Source organism: Trachemys scripta, chromosome 2 (assembly GCF_013100865.1).
Source record: "Trachemys scripta elegans isolate TJP31775 chromosome 2, CAS_Tse_1.0, whole genome shotgun sequence".
NCBI lineage: Eukaryota > Metazoa > Chordata > Testudines > Emydidae > Trachemys > Trachemys scripta.
The window spans coordinates 88,293,424-88,306,000 of record NC_048299.1 but is presented as its reverse complement, the minus strand read 5'-3'; the positions used below and the strand labels follow the sequence as shown (position 1 = coordinate 88,306,000).

General features: G+C 44.2%; 1 protein-coding gene across 2 annotated transcripts in view; it reads right to left on the bottom strand.

Annotated features, from left to right (window-relative positions):
* GPR141 (G protein-coupled receptor 141) overlaps positions 1-12,577 on the bottom strand; it is a 40,612-nt gene that overhangs the window by 16,195 nt on the left and 11,840 nt on the right. The window contains exon 2 of one of the 2 annotated variants that reach the window (XM_034761215.1): positions 1,755-1,953. The gene's annotated coding sequence lies outside the window, so the exon portion shown is untranslated. Of the gene's footprint in view, positions 1-1,754; positions 2,080-12,577 lie in introns of those variants that run through there. The other variant, XM_034761216.1, reaches the window with a different exon arrangement.

Here is a 12,577-nt window from a genome sequence, read left to right as displayed (position 1 = left end):
ATTGTGTGCTTGTGCCCAGATCCAGAACACTCTGTATCAGTGACTAGTTCTTTTCCTTATTTACCACTCCCCCTAATCTTTGTGTTATCTGCAAACTTTATTATTAATAATTTTATATGTTCATTGATAAAAATATTAAATAGCTTAGGACCAAGAATCAATCCCAGTGGGACCTCCCTAGAAACACATGATGATTAATGATGATTCCCCGTGTACAATTACATTTTGAGATGTATCAGTTAGCCAGTTTTTAATCCATTTAATGTATGCCATGTTGATTATGTATTCTAGTTTCTTAATAAAAATGTCATGTGGTACCAAGCCAAGTGCCTTACAGAAGTCTAAATTTATTACATTAACACTATTACCTTATCAAGCAAACTTGTAATCTCATTTTTAAAAAATGAAAGTTAACAAAATCTCTAAAACGTATTATAATCGGTGTTGATGAATGAATTAATCTCTCTCTCTCTCTCTCTCTCACACACACAAGCATCTTTGCAAAATTTACCCTGTGATAAAGATCTGTATCAGGACTGTCAGAGTTGCCCTTCATAATCATGTAGATTTTCATGTAATCCAAAGGTTGGACTCCATGGAAGAGGCATATATATTCTTTGTACAGCTGACTAGGACCTGTTTTCCCTCTCAAAATCTCAATGAGAATGAAAATTTTCCTTTTGTGTTGAAGATTTTAGTAGAAATTGTTTTGGTTTCACAACAGCTGAAAATCCTAAACCAAAATTTTACCAATTATCGACAACCAAAAACAACAAAAAAAAATTTTTTTTAAACAAAAACCTGGAAAATTTTAAAAATAATTTTTTTCACAAAAAATGTCATTTAGTCAAAAAGCTATTTTATGTTAAAAAGTATGACAATTTTTGTTTCATTCTAATTATTTTTGACTAATTCTAATTAAGAATATGCTTATAAAATTTGCAGATGACACCAAGCTGGGAGGGATTTCAAAAACATGGGAGACAGGATTAGAATTCAAATTGACCTTGACAAATTGGAGAATTGGTCTGAAATCAACAAGCTGAAATTAAATAAAAACAAATGCAAAGTACTTCACCTAGGGAGGAAAAATTAAATGCACAACTCTTAAATGGGGAAATAACTGACTAGGTGATGGTACTGCTGAAAAGGATCTGAGGGTTGTAGCAGATTACAAATTGAATACAAGTCAACAATGTGATGCAGGTGTGAGAAAGACTAACATCATTCTGGAGTGTATTAACAGCGGTGTCATATGTAAGACATAGGAGGTAAGTGTCCTGCTCTACTTAACACTGGTGAGGCCTCAGCTAGAGGACTGTGTCTAATTCTGGGCGCCACACATTAAGACAGATGTGGACAAATAGGGAAAAAAGGAGGGGGGAGGGACCTACAATAATGATAAAAAGTTTAGAAAACCTGACTGCTGAGGAATGGTAAAAATAACCTTGAGAAAAGAAGACTGAAGGGGACCTGATGGTGATCAATTGTCTTCCATGTCCTCCATGTCCACTGAACATAGGACAAGAAGTAATGGGCTTAACCTACAGCAAGGGAGGTTAAGGTTAGATATTAGGAAATCCAGCCCTATGTTTTTATGATTCTTCATGGTGTAGATTCATGATTGACAGTGACTACAATAGCCACGCTCCAACAAACAGACCCATATGAAACGTGTAAAATAAATTTCTGCTTAGAGAAAACTGCAGTGATTAAATATATCAGATAGGAGAGTAGACATTTACTGCACATACCTGTGATTTTTCCAGACAATTTTTAGAGATCTGTCACTTTTTCTGTTGTTCATTTGCTGGATGTGAGATGGAGGCCATTTGACTGAAACTTTGCAGTAGAAATCCAGTCTATCGATGTAGATGTAGACAAAGGACATATAACTCGCCACTGGAATGATGGGAAACAAAGGAGACTTCCAAAAATGCTGTATCCTTAGATCTGGTTTTTTGAAAATAAATAAATAAAAATTGGGGGGTTACACAATAGAACTTTCCTTACAATTTTCTTTACCCTCCTAGCTGCCATGGGCATGTCATCTGACTTACCAGCAGCAGCAGCAGAGAAAAGAAGTGAACGAACCCAAGATTTATGCACAAAAGAGGGAAGAGGAAGGAGAGGAAAAGTGACCTCCGTATACCGGAAACTCAAAGGAGTATGTGTTAGGAAAATAATACCACAAAAAAGCAATGAAGAAATGTTTCTTCACATATCAGAACAGCATAAATAAATAACAGTTATGAAAAATGGCCATACAGAAAAGCTCTTAGATTTATTTAAAATAAGAAAGAAAAAGAGCCAGTTGGATGCATTTTTTTAGTTACAAACTTTGCTTTAAAACCAGTTACAAATTGAATCACAAAACAGATTCTGCTTCTCCAAACACATACACTTTGTTCCTAATCAGGGTTTGTCCTCCACACTTTGAAGCTCATTGATTTGTATCTTCATTTTGTACAGTCTAAAATAATTAAGATCCAGATTCTCAAAGGTATTTAAGTGCTTAACTCTCATGGAAATCAATGAAAGTTAAGCACCTAAATACCTTTGAGGATCTGAGCCTAAATAAATAAATTGTTTTCAATTAAAAATAAATGTCATTATGTTACTTTCTCCTTTGGACCCTGTCGAAATTGGTGACCCTGATCCTCAGCTGCATTAGGGCAGCTTTGTGCCTAAAGCTGTTTTACCTAGTCCCTGGGTTTTCCTTGCATAAGGGGATGCTCAAGTGGTTTAGAGTCTCAGTAACAGCTTTTATACCTTTTCCACCTCCCTGGAGTCAATCCAAAGGATATGGGCGGGGGAAAGGATACTGGCATGCCCTGATACCTTAGTAATCTCTACCTGCCCCAATGACCCTTTGGCAGTACCAGATTTACCATGGTGCTGGGCCCACAGTCCAAAGGGGCCCCAGCCCAGCCTGCTCTTTGCCCCCCGCTCTCTCCTGCAGAGGCAGAAGCTTGGTGCTCCCAGCTCCTGGAGCTCCTGCTGCAGTAGGGCAGGCTCCGCCGGCAGCCAAGCTCCTCCCCCGCCTCTTCCTCCAGCATGCCATGTTCCTGCCCCTCCCCCTCCCTCTCCCTGCTGCCGAACAGCTGTTTGCTGGCACGAGGGAGGGGGAGGAGCGGGGCTGCAGTGCACTCGCCGCTTGGAGGAGGAGGCGAAGATGAGGCATGCCCTGACTCCTGCACCCCCCACATCCCCACCCTCACCAAACGGGAGCTCCTGCACCCTCCCCACCACATTCCCACCTGCACCCCTTGCACCAAATGGGAGCTGCCCCAGGTAAACGCTCCACACTCCAACCTCCTGCCCCAACCCTGAGACCCCTCCCTCACCCTAACTCCTGGCCAGACCCTGCACCCCAACCCCCAGCCTGCTCCTGCACCCTAACTCCCCCCCAGACCCAGCATCCCCAGCCCTGTGCTCAGTGCACCCCCACCCTCAGCTCAGTGCAGAGAGAGACAGAGAATGGGCTAGAACCAGGGAGAAGGTAGGTACCTGCTCTATGTGGGCAGGGTGGGGAAATCCTTTTTACCCCCTCCCCAGCCCTGCCCCGCTATGCTTTTGCCCCTGGCCTCTGCCTTGATCCAATCAGCAGAGACTAATCCTTTCCCCATGTCCCACTCTGCTCATCTTGCCCCTAGCCCCTGCCTTGCTCTAGCCGGGGACCAATCCTTTCCCCCCCCCACACACACTAGGGTGGATAAAAATCAATGATTTAAAAAAAAATTTTAAAAATAAGATTTTTTTAATTTAAATCAGATTTTTGAGGAAAAATACCTATCTAAAAATAGTTTTAATTGAGATACATTATATCTCATCATGGAATAGGGATTATAAATTCTAATTCTATTGTATGAGACAATATATTTATGTAATGTTTAAGAAAAGTTTCGTAAATGAATTCTAATAGCTCATGGATTAGGGGCCCAATTTTATGGGGTTCCACAGGCTTCTGTATGGATTTAGGTTAATCTTTCTATCTACCCAATGGGACTCAGTGCTCAATCTATAAGATACCATCAGAGATGCTTAATTTTGCAGTTCTCAAACTGTGGATTTGTGTCTCCAGAGGTAACATGCTTGTTAACAGCAAAAATGTTTTAAATAAATAAATAATATATGGAGGTGAGAAATAACAGACCTCAACTCTATTGTCCCTCTGCAAATTTGTGTACACAGAGTCAATCCCTTATCTCTCTCTAAAAGTGAAAAGTTTCAAAAAGTTCAATGAATGGAAGATTGTTGAGGGCAGAATAGATCTGGACAAGGAGAAGAAGTCTGTGAGAAGTGAGGGACATATGCTTTTTTGTTAAAATATTATGTTTGCTGTTGAAGAAAAAAATCCAGAATACTTAAGGTTGTTGTTTTAGTTAAATAAAACAATTTAAATGTCTGTCTGGTGATGTTATCCTCCTAATACAGAATGTCAAGAAAAATCCTCCAAATATTAATGATTAACCTGTTGAATAAATAAATCACTGTTTAAAAATGTATAGTGTGTACCTTCTAAAAATGAAACCTATATCTATCTCTGAACTGTGAAGAATATGTATTATGGTTATAACAACCAACAAGAATGCACTTTTATGTAGAAATCCATGATTAAATCGAGTCTGATTAGTGATTTAAATCATGATTTAAATCAAATCCACTCTGCCCTCTGTTCTCTTGCCCCTGCCCCCTTCATGCCCCAGGCGGGCCCACAAATATGTTTGGCACCGGGCCCACAAAAAGTTAATCCGGCCCTGCCCCTTGGTATAAGGGCATTCAGCACAATTTAGAGTAAGCCACAAGTTCCTTTAAATTATGAGAGGAAACTGAAGGAGAAATCAAGCTAGGCTTGGAAAAAAAAAAAAGAAAAAAAAGAAAAAATGGCAATAAGAACCATAATAAAACCCTATATTTAGATTCTTTGTCATTTAATCTCAGTCTGGAAATTTTAGAGAAGCTTCCCTTTCCCCCATTAATCAGTCAGACTTCTGAAGCTTGACCTATTGGTCTTCATTCCCAGGAAGCTTCTAAGCTAACTACAGTACTAACCCCTTCTGTCCACTCCTCAGATGACCCTTGGATTTCATTTCCACTCTAAGCAAAGGATCCAACCTTACTTCCCAACTGGCTTTTCTTTTTTCTCTGGAAAACTTTTAAAATAGGCATGCTGTGGGTTTCCTTAGCAACTGGTATTCAGTCAGCGTAATGTTTTCTGTCCTATGCCCTTTGTATGCCACAATGGATTCTCAGATTTAAAATCTGAACAATGGTCTTTTTCCGTCTGTGGCTCCCAAAACACCCAGTATTTTATCCTGTGATCTTTATGTCCCAGAATCCTTTGTGTTCCATATCCCAGAATCCTTTGTGTTCTATATCCCAGAATCCTTTGTGCTGTTTCAGGGGGGGAAAACACTGTACTATATAATGTTTTGCTTTAAAGCCATTATGCACGTTATGCCAAAAGGACATATTTACTCTGAAGTCAACTGGGTTTTTCATGTGAATGAGGTCTACCCATGTGACTAGCGGTTTGCATGTTGGAGCCCTCAATCCATATAATTTTGATATTGCTACAGTCTTCAAAAATATAAAAGTATCATTTATACATTGTTATAGAAAATTCCGTAAATTATACATTCCCCAGTGCTGAAGTGATTGAGGGGAGTGTGTGTGGTGTGTCTGTGATAGAGCAGTGAGAGAAGCCAGCAAACCATGATTAAGGCTGCGATTCTGTCACAGAGGTCGTGGATGTCACAGATTCCATGACTTTCCACGACCTCCGTGGCCTATTGGTGGCCAGTGTGGCTGATCCCAGGGCCGCCAGAGCAGCTGGCCCTAGGGCCAGCTTCTCGGGCACCCCGCGACCAGCTGCATCAAGTGCGGCCGGAGTGGCCCTGGGGCCAGCCGCACCAGCAGTTGCTCCAGCAGCTGGCACAGGGGAAGCACCCAAGCAGTGTCCCCAGAGCAACTGGCCCCGCGGGGGACAGCGGTCCCAGAGGCAGCCCTGAGGATTGCCCGAGCAGCTGTCCCCGGGGCGGCTGGCCGTGGGGAGCACCCGAGCAGCAGTCCTTGGGCAACCCCGGGAAGCACCTGAGCAGCAGTCCCCGATGCCTCGGAGCAGGGATGGCTGGGGGCAGTCAGCCCCCACAGCCAGTGCAGGGGCTAGTGCGGTGCCCTGGTCCCCAGCAGGGCCCCAGGAGCTGCTAAGTTTTAGTCCAGGGTATTTATAGAGTAAAATTCATGGACAGGTCACGGGCCGTGAATTTTTGTTTATTGCCCGTGACCTATCCATAACTTTTGCTAAAAATACCCATGACAAAATCTTAGCCTTAACCATAATTCATTGGCTGGGGAAGTTACAGTGAGTAGTGAGAATCTCAACCAGCAATCCACAGATATGTGGCTGGTTGAGGCTGCTTGGACATTAGTGGACCTTGGCGCTAAGTCCTCTTAGCTTCTTAATTAGCAGCTCCCCACTCCTCATCCTCCTCCAGACAAAGGACTTTGCGGGGGTTAGACAGAGGAGATGAGCAGTAAAGATCAGAGCTCCAAGTTCTATGCCTGCCCAAACAGTTATAGTTGGTGATCTCTCAATGGATCACGGGCTGACACTCTGAAGAGTCACACATGGCTTTCCAAACTGAGACTGCCTGTGAGATTATTTCTCGGAATCTGGGAGGACATTTGTAAGAAGGACTTTGAAAAGACTTTGATGAGCTCAGTCCTCTGTGCTGCCTAGCTGCACTGACCCTCATTTAGATATATTTGGGCATAAGCTTTCGTGAGTAAAAACCTCACTTCTTCGGATGCATAGAGTGAAAGCTACAGATGCAGGCATTATATACTGACACATGGAGAGCAGGGAGTTACTTCACAAGTGGAGAACCAGTGTTGACAAGCCAATTCAATCAGGGTGGATGTAGTCCACTCCCAATAATAGATGAGGAGGTGTCAATTCCAGGAGAAGAAAAGCTGCTTCTGTAGTGAGCCAGCCACTCCCAATCCCTATTCAAGCCCAGATTAATGGTGTTGAATTTGCAAATGAATTTTAGTTCTGCTGTTTCTCTTTGAAGTCTGTTTCTGAAGTTTTTTTGTTCAATGACAGTGACTTTTAAATCTGTGATAGAATGACCAGGGAGATTGAAGTGTTCACTTACTGGCTTGTGTATGTTACCATTCCTGATGTCCGATTTGTGTCCATTTATTCTTTTGCGGAGGGACTGTCCGGTTTGGCCAATGTACATGGCAGAGGGGCATTGCTGGCACATGATGGCATATATGACATTAGTGGATGTGCAGGTGAATGAGCCCCTGATGGTGTGGCTGATGTGGTTGGGTCCTCTGATGCTGTTGCCAGAGTAGATATGGGGACAGAGTAGGCAACGAGGTTTGCTACAGGGATAGGTTCCTGGGTTGGTGTTTCTGTGGTGTGGTGTGTAGTTGCTGGTGAGTATTTGCTTCAGGTTGGGGGGTTGTCTGTAAGCAAGGACTGGCCTGCCTCCCAAGGTCTGTGAGAGTGAGGGATCATTTTCCAGGATAGGTTGTAGGTCGTGGATAATGCGCTGGAGAGGTTTTAGCTGGGGGCTGTATGTGATGGCCAGTGGTGTTCTGTTATTGTCCTTGTTGGGCCTGTCCTGTAGTAGGTGCCCAAATATATCTGTTAGTCTTTAAGGTGCCACCAGACTCTTTGTTGTTTTTGTAGATACAGACTAACACGGCTACCCCCTGATACTTGACCCTCATTTATCCCCCACACATCCTTCTCCTCTACCTCCACATCCATCATTATTAAAGCTATCCCTCCAATTTCTCTTGCGTTGGATGTCTCACTCCCACCTGTATGTCCCATGTATGTAGCTTCTCCTCCCCCTCTGCCTCTCTGGTAACGATGAAGGTTTTTGTCAAACAGAGGCCACCTCAGGGATGAAGCTCTCAATTCTGCTCTGTGGGAGTTGACACTCTTCCCCTCTCCCTGTTCTGTCTCTGCTGCAGTTGGAAAGAGTGAAGGTAGCTCATGCTACAACACAAAGACCTGTAACATGACCTCACCATGATTAGCCTACGTTGTGCTGCTGCTATATGTGCAGTGACTCAGGCCTGGTCTATGCTAAAAAGTTTTACCGGTAAAATTTGCCTTATTTCTGCACATCCTTGCGTGAATCCACACTCAGTTTTGAGTCCTGTCGGTAAAATCCTGACGTTCTGTCAGTCAAGTTAAAGCAGCTCCTGAATGACTTAATCCCTCTACCGGCACCATTCCACAGGTACAGTACCTGTGTATCACCTGTACCAATAAAACGGTGCACCAGCAACAGTTCCCCAATGCCCCAGGACAATGACTGCTTTGGTCACAGTGTTGAACTCTGCTGCCTAGAGGTCACACTGACTACAAACCTACCCCCCCCCCCCCCCCACCTCCTTTAAAATGCCCAGGATGTTCTGGAAATGCCTCTCTGCCCCTTTGTGAGCACACAGGATATGGCATCTGCAAAGCTGCAAGGAAGCCTTGTGCTGCTGCCTAGTCCTGGATTTCCTTGGCTTGGCGAGACGGAGCAGCGCAGCGTGGAATGCCACAGGAATAAAAACATTTCTGCAGACGTTTCAAAGGAGCTGCAGAAGCCGGGGTGCAACAGGAACAAGCAGCAATGTCAGGCCACGGGGAAGGAACGGCAACTGTACTATCAAAAAGCAAGGGAGGCCAACAGAAAAGCTGGGGCTGCCCCCTCCCCCCCATGCCACTACTATGTGGAGCATAGTAAATGTGTCATTTCTAGTGTGTGTACAGAAATATGAGGTTTTGCAATAAATGCTGGACTATGTCCGTGTGTTATGTGCAGTGTGTTTCTTTCTCACTGGAGGGTGGAGGTTCAGAGCCTGTCAGTGACAATGGAAAGTGTAATAATGCGTGTGTGTTAAGAGGTGTGGCTCAGCTTTGGCTTTCCTTACTCGTATGGGTTTGTATGAGTGGGTTTTGCCCGTAAGGAATCTTTCATGGGTTTCTAATGAAGTTGTTGTTTGTTAGAATACAGAATACTGGATTTGAAAGCAAGAGTGCAAAGCTTTCGCCATTTAGATACCGTCTTACGTTATTACATCCTGTTGTTTCCCCAGTAAGTTAGCACACATGATGCAATGTAGTTCTGTAGTATTACACAACAGGACACTAAACAGTGATGTTAAAAGCTTTTTGGCTTATGTAGTCCTAGTAATTTTGGTAATGACGATAGAGATGTTCAGGTATCAGATAATAGTAATAAAAAAATCCCTACCGCTTTCAGCAGTAGATCTCAAAGCACTTTACAGCTGGAGAAACCGAGGCATGGGGATGAGAAGGGATTTGCCCAACGTCACCCAGCGGGCCAGTGGTAGAGATGCAAATGGAACCCAGGTCTCCTCAGTCCCAGTCTAGTGCTCTATGTGGGTAGGCCACTCTGCCTTGTCTTCTGCATCGGGTGGGTCTAGAATGTTTGTGTATCCAGGGGTTAGATTGCTGATGGGGGAAAATAGTCACGGTATTCTCAAGATCAGCACAGAAACCCACATTAGCTGACTGGTTATTTTTTATGAAAATTATGCAACAACGTTGGCATTTTCAATTGTTTTCATTAGGTTTCAGGGTTAACATGCCACTATGCTTAATGGGAGCAGTCCATACCTTTGTATATCTGCAGACTCAGATCATGCTATATCCACAGGGTTATGGGTAGTAACCTTTGTTTTAAACGAGTGCATAAATTCTACAGAAAATGGTGAGGACATGTGTTTGGTGTTGAAGGTTGCAGTTGGTGGCCTGTGATATACAGGAGGTCAGACTAGATGAACTGCTGGTTGCTTATCTCTAGGATTCTGTGAGAACAGAACCACACTCAGCCCAGCCCTTAACAAGCCGACATGATATTGCTTTGGTTGTTATTAGAGTTGGTGGAAATTTTCTCTGAGTTTCAATAGAAAATGCAGTTTCCGCACAATCAAAATTTTCCATGGGAATGTTGCAATTTTGCTAAAAAAAAATTGATTTTCCATGTAGGAAAATAAAAACAAAATGTTTGCATTTGGACTCAAGCAATCTGAATTAAAACATTTGGGTATGTTGAACTGAAATGAAACATTTTGGGTACGTCTTCACTTACCGGAGGGTCCGGCGGCAGGCAATTGATGTTCTGGGATCGATCCCGGAAGTGCTCGCCGTCGACGCCGGTACTCCAGCTCGGCGAGAGGAGTACGCGGCATCGATGGGGGAGTCTGGACCCGCGGTAAGTTCGGACTAAGGTACTTCGAATTCAGCTACGTTATTAACGTAGCTGAATTTGCGTACCTTAGACAGAAGTGGGGGCTTAGTGGGGACCAGGCCTTTGTTTCAAACCAGTTAGACACTGAACAGCATCTGGCTAAGGTGCCTCATGGGAACTGTAATACAGTTGCCTCATGCCCCATCTTTCCTTATGGGCTTGGCTCCCTGGCAGGATTACATTACCCTGTGTTTCAACATTTCTACATTGAAATTTCCATTCTGCTAAAAATTTTGATATTTTACTTTTCATCCAGATTTTGGATTAAGACATATGTTGATACCCTGGAATTTCCTTTGGGACAGAAAATCTAATTTTTACCCAGCCCTAACTGGTGTCTAGTTTCAAGCTCTAGATAGGTACGGAAGATTTGGGTACACCTACCTGAAATCCAGTCATCCTCACTAAGCTAATGGCCAAGATTTTGCTACAGTATATATCTATATTTTTCTTTGGACATTAAAAAACCCCCAAAGTGTTACATACCACCTTGCAGAGAATAGTTTATGGGAGGGAAAGTTTACATTTTCATCAGCAACTTACTGAGCAGCAAACAGACTGTGATTATTTTAGCAAAGCTATACTACACAACTCCAGCTGTGTTAGAATGCAGGTGCTAGAAATCTACATTATTTTAAACTTGTGACTAACAGGGAAGTGTCTTAATAAAATGCCAAATAAAACAAATGCAAATAGGTAGTAGTTGCAGAATCACTATTTCCTGTCCTTTGGGCATCTGGGTGAGATACTCAGTTGGTGTAAATCAGCATTACTTCATTGACTCCAATAGACTACACTAATTTACACCAGTTGAGGATCTGGCCCAGATTACTAAATCTTCTTGGCCTGACTGTATTGTGAGTGATTACTTCTGATTGGGGCTGTCAATTAATCGCAGTTAACTTACGTGATTAATTCAAAAAAATGAATCGCGATTCATCACTGTTTTAATTGCACTGGTAAACAATAGAATACCAATTGAAACTTCAGTCACCATTCCAGAGGACATGCTTCTATGCTGATGACACCCATTAACAAAATAATGCATTAATTAAATTTGTGACTTCACTTCTTGTGAGAGAACTGTATGTCTCCAGCTGTTTTACACACATTCTGCCATATATTTCATGTTTAGCAGTCTCAGATGATGACTCAGACATGTTGTTCATTTTAACACTTTCACTGCAGATTTGATAAAACACGAAGTAGGCACCAATGTGAGATTTTTAAAGATAGATACAGTATTCGACCCAGGGTTTAAGAATCTGAAGCGTCTTCCAAAATCGAAGAGGGACAAGGTGTGAAACGTTTTCAGAAGTCTTAAAAGAGCAACACTCCAATGTGGAAACTACAGAACCCGAACCACCTAGGGTTCCCCCCCATCTCACCTCCCCCACTGGAGCCCCACAACCCCTTTTGCTCCTTTCTGCTCCCCCCCTCACTGCGGCCCCAAGACAGGAGAATTTCTGTCCCCGTGCCACGGCACTGGGGTGCAGTGGGGAGTGAGAGCTCCTCCAGTCCAATGGCTGCAGTGGGAGTTCAGGTGCTGGAGCTTCGCCTGCCGCCCCTCGCGCTTTTGCAGGACATCAGGGTCAGGGCACTGGGGCTTCTCCTGCCCTGTCCAGCCAGAGAGTGGGGTCGGGGTTAGGGGCTTCCCCGGCTGCCCGGAGCTTCTGCCAAGGACGAGTGGGGAGCGCTGAGGCTACCCCTCTCCAGGGGCTTGGGATGGGTAAGGGGTCAGGGCCACTGGAGGGGGCTTCCCCCATCCTGCGGCTTCTGCCAGGAATGAGGTCAGGGGCTGCTGAGGGGAGCTTCTCTCATCCCGCGACTTCTGCCAGGGACGGGGTCAGAGGGTGCTGGAGAAGGGTTCCCCCTACCCTGCCTGCCCTGCGCTGCGCTGCTGCCGCAGAGTGGATTCAGGGTATGGGGGTGTCCTGTGACCCACCCCACCCAGTGGCCAGGGCTCCAGCAGTGGATTTTTTCCAGAGACCCCCAGTTGGCTGGGGCCCAGGGTACAGGCCCCATCGGCCCAGTAGCTAATCCGCCACTGACTGGCCTCTCATTTCATGTTAGACACAGGGCTTGTCTACACAGTGAACTACTACGCGACCATCTGCAGTGCTACAGTGCTTTTATGACACTTTCATTGTGTGTTGTAGCAAAGCTGGTGGGCTATAGATTCGCACCCTGGTTTACTGCAGTGTAATTCGCCATGTAGATAAGCCCACAATAATAACCCATGATCATGATTCTGCTCTCATCTACCATGGCTTTAGAGCAGC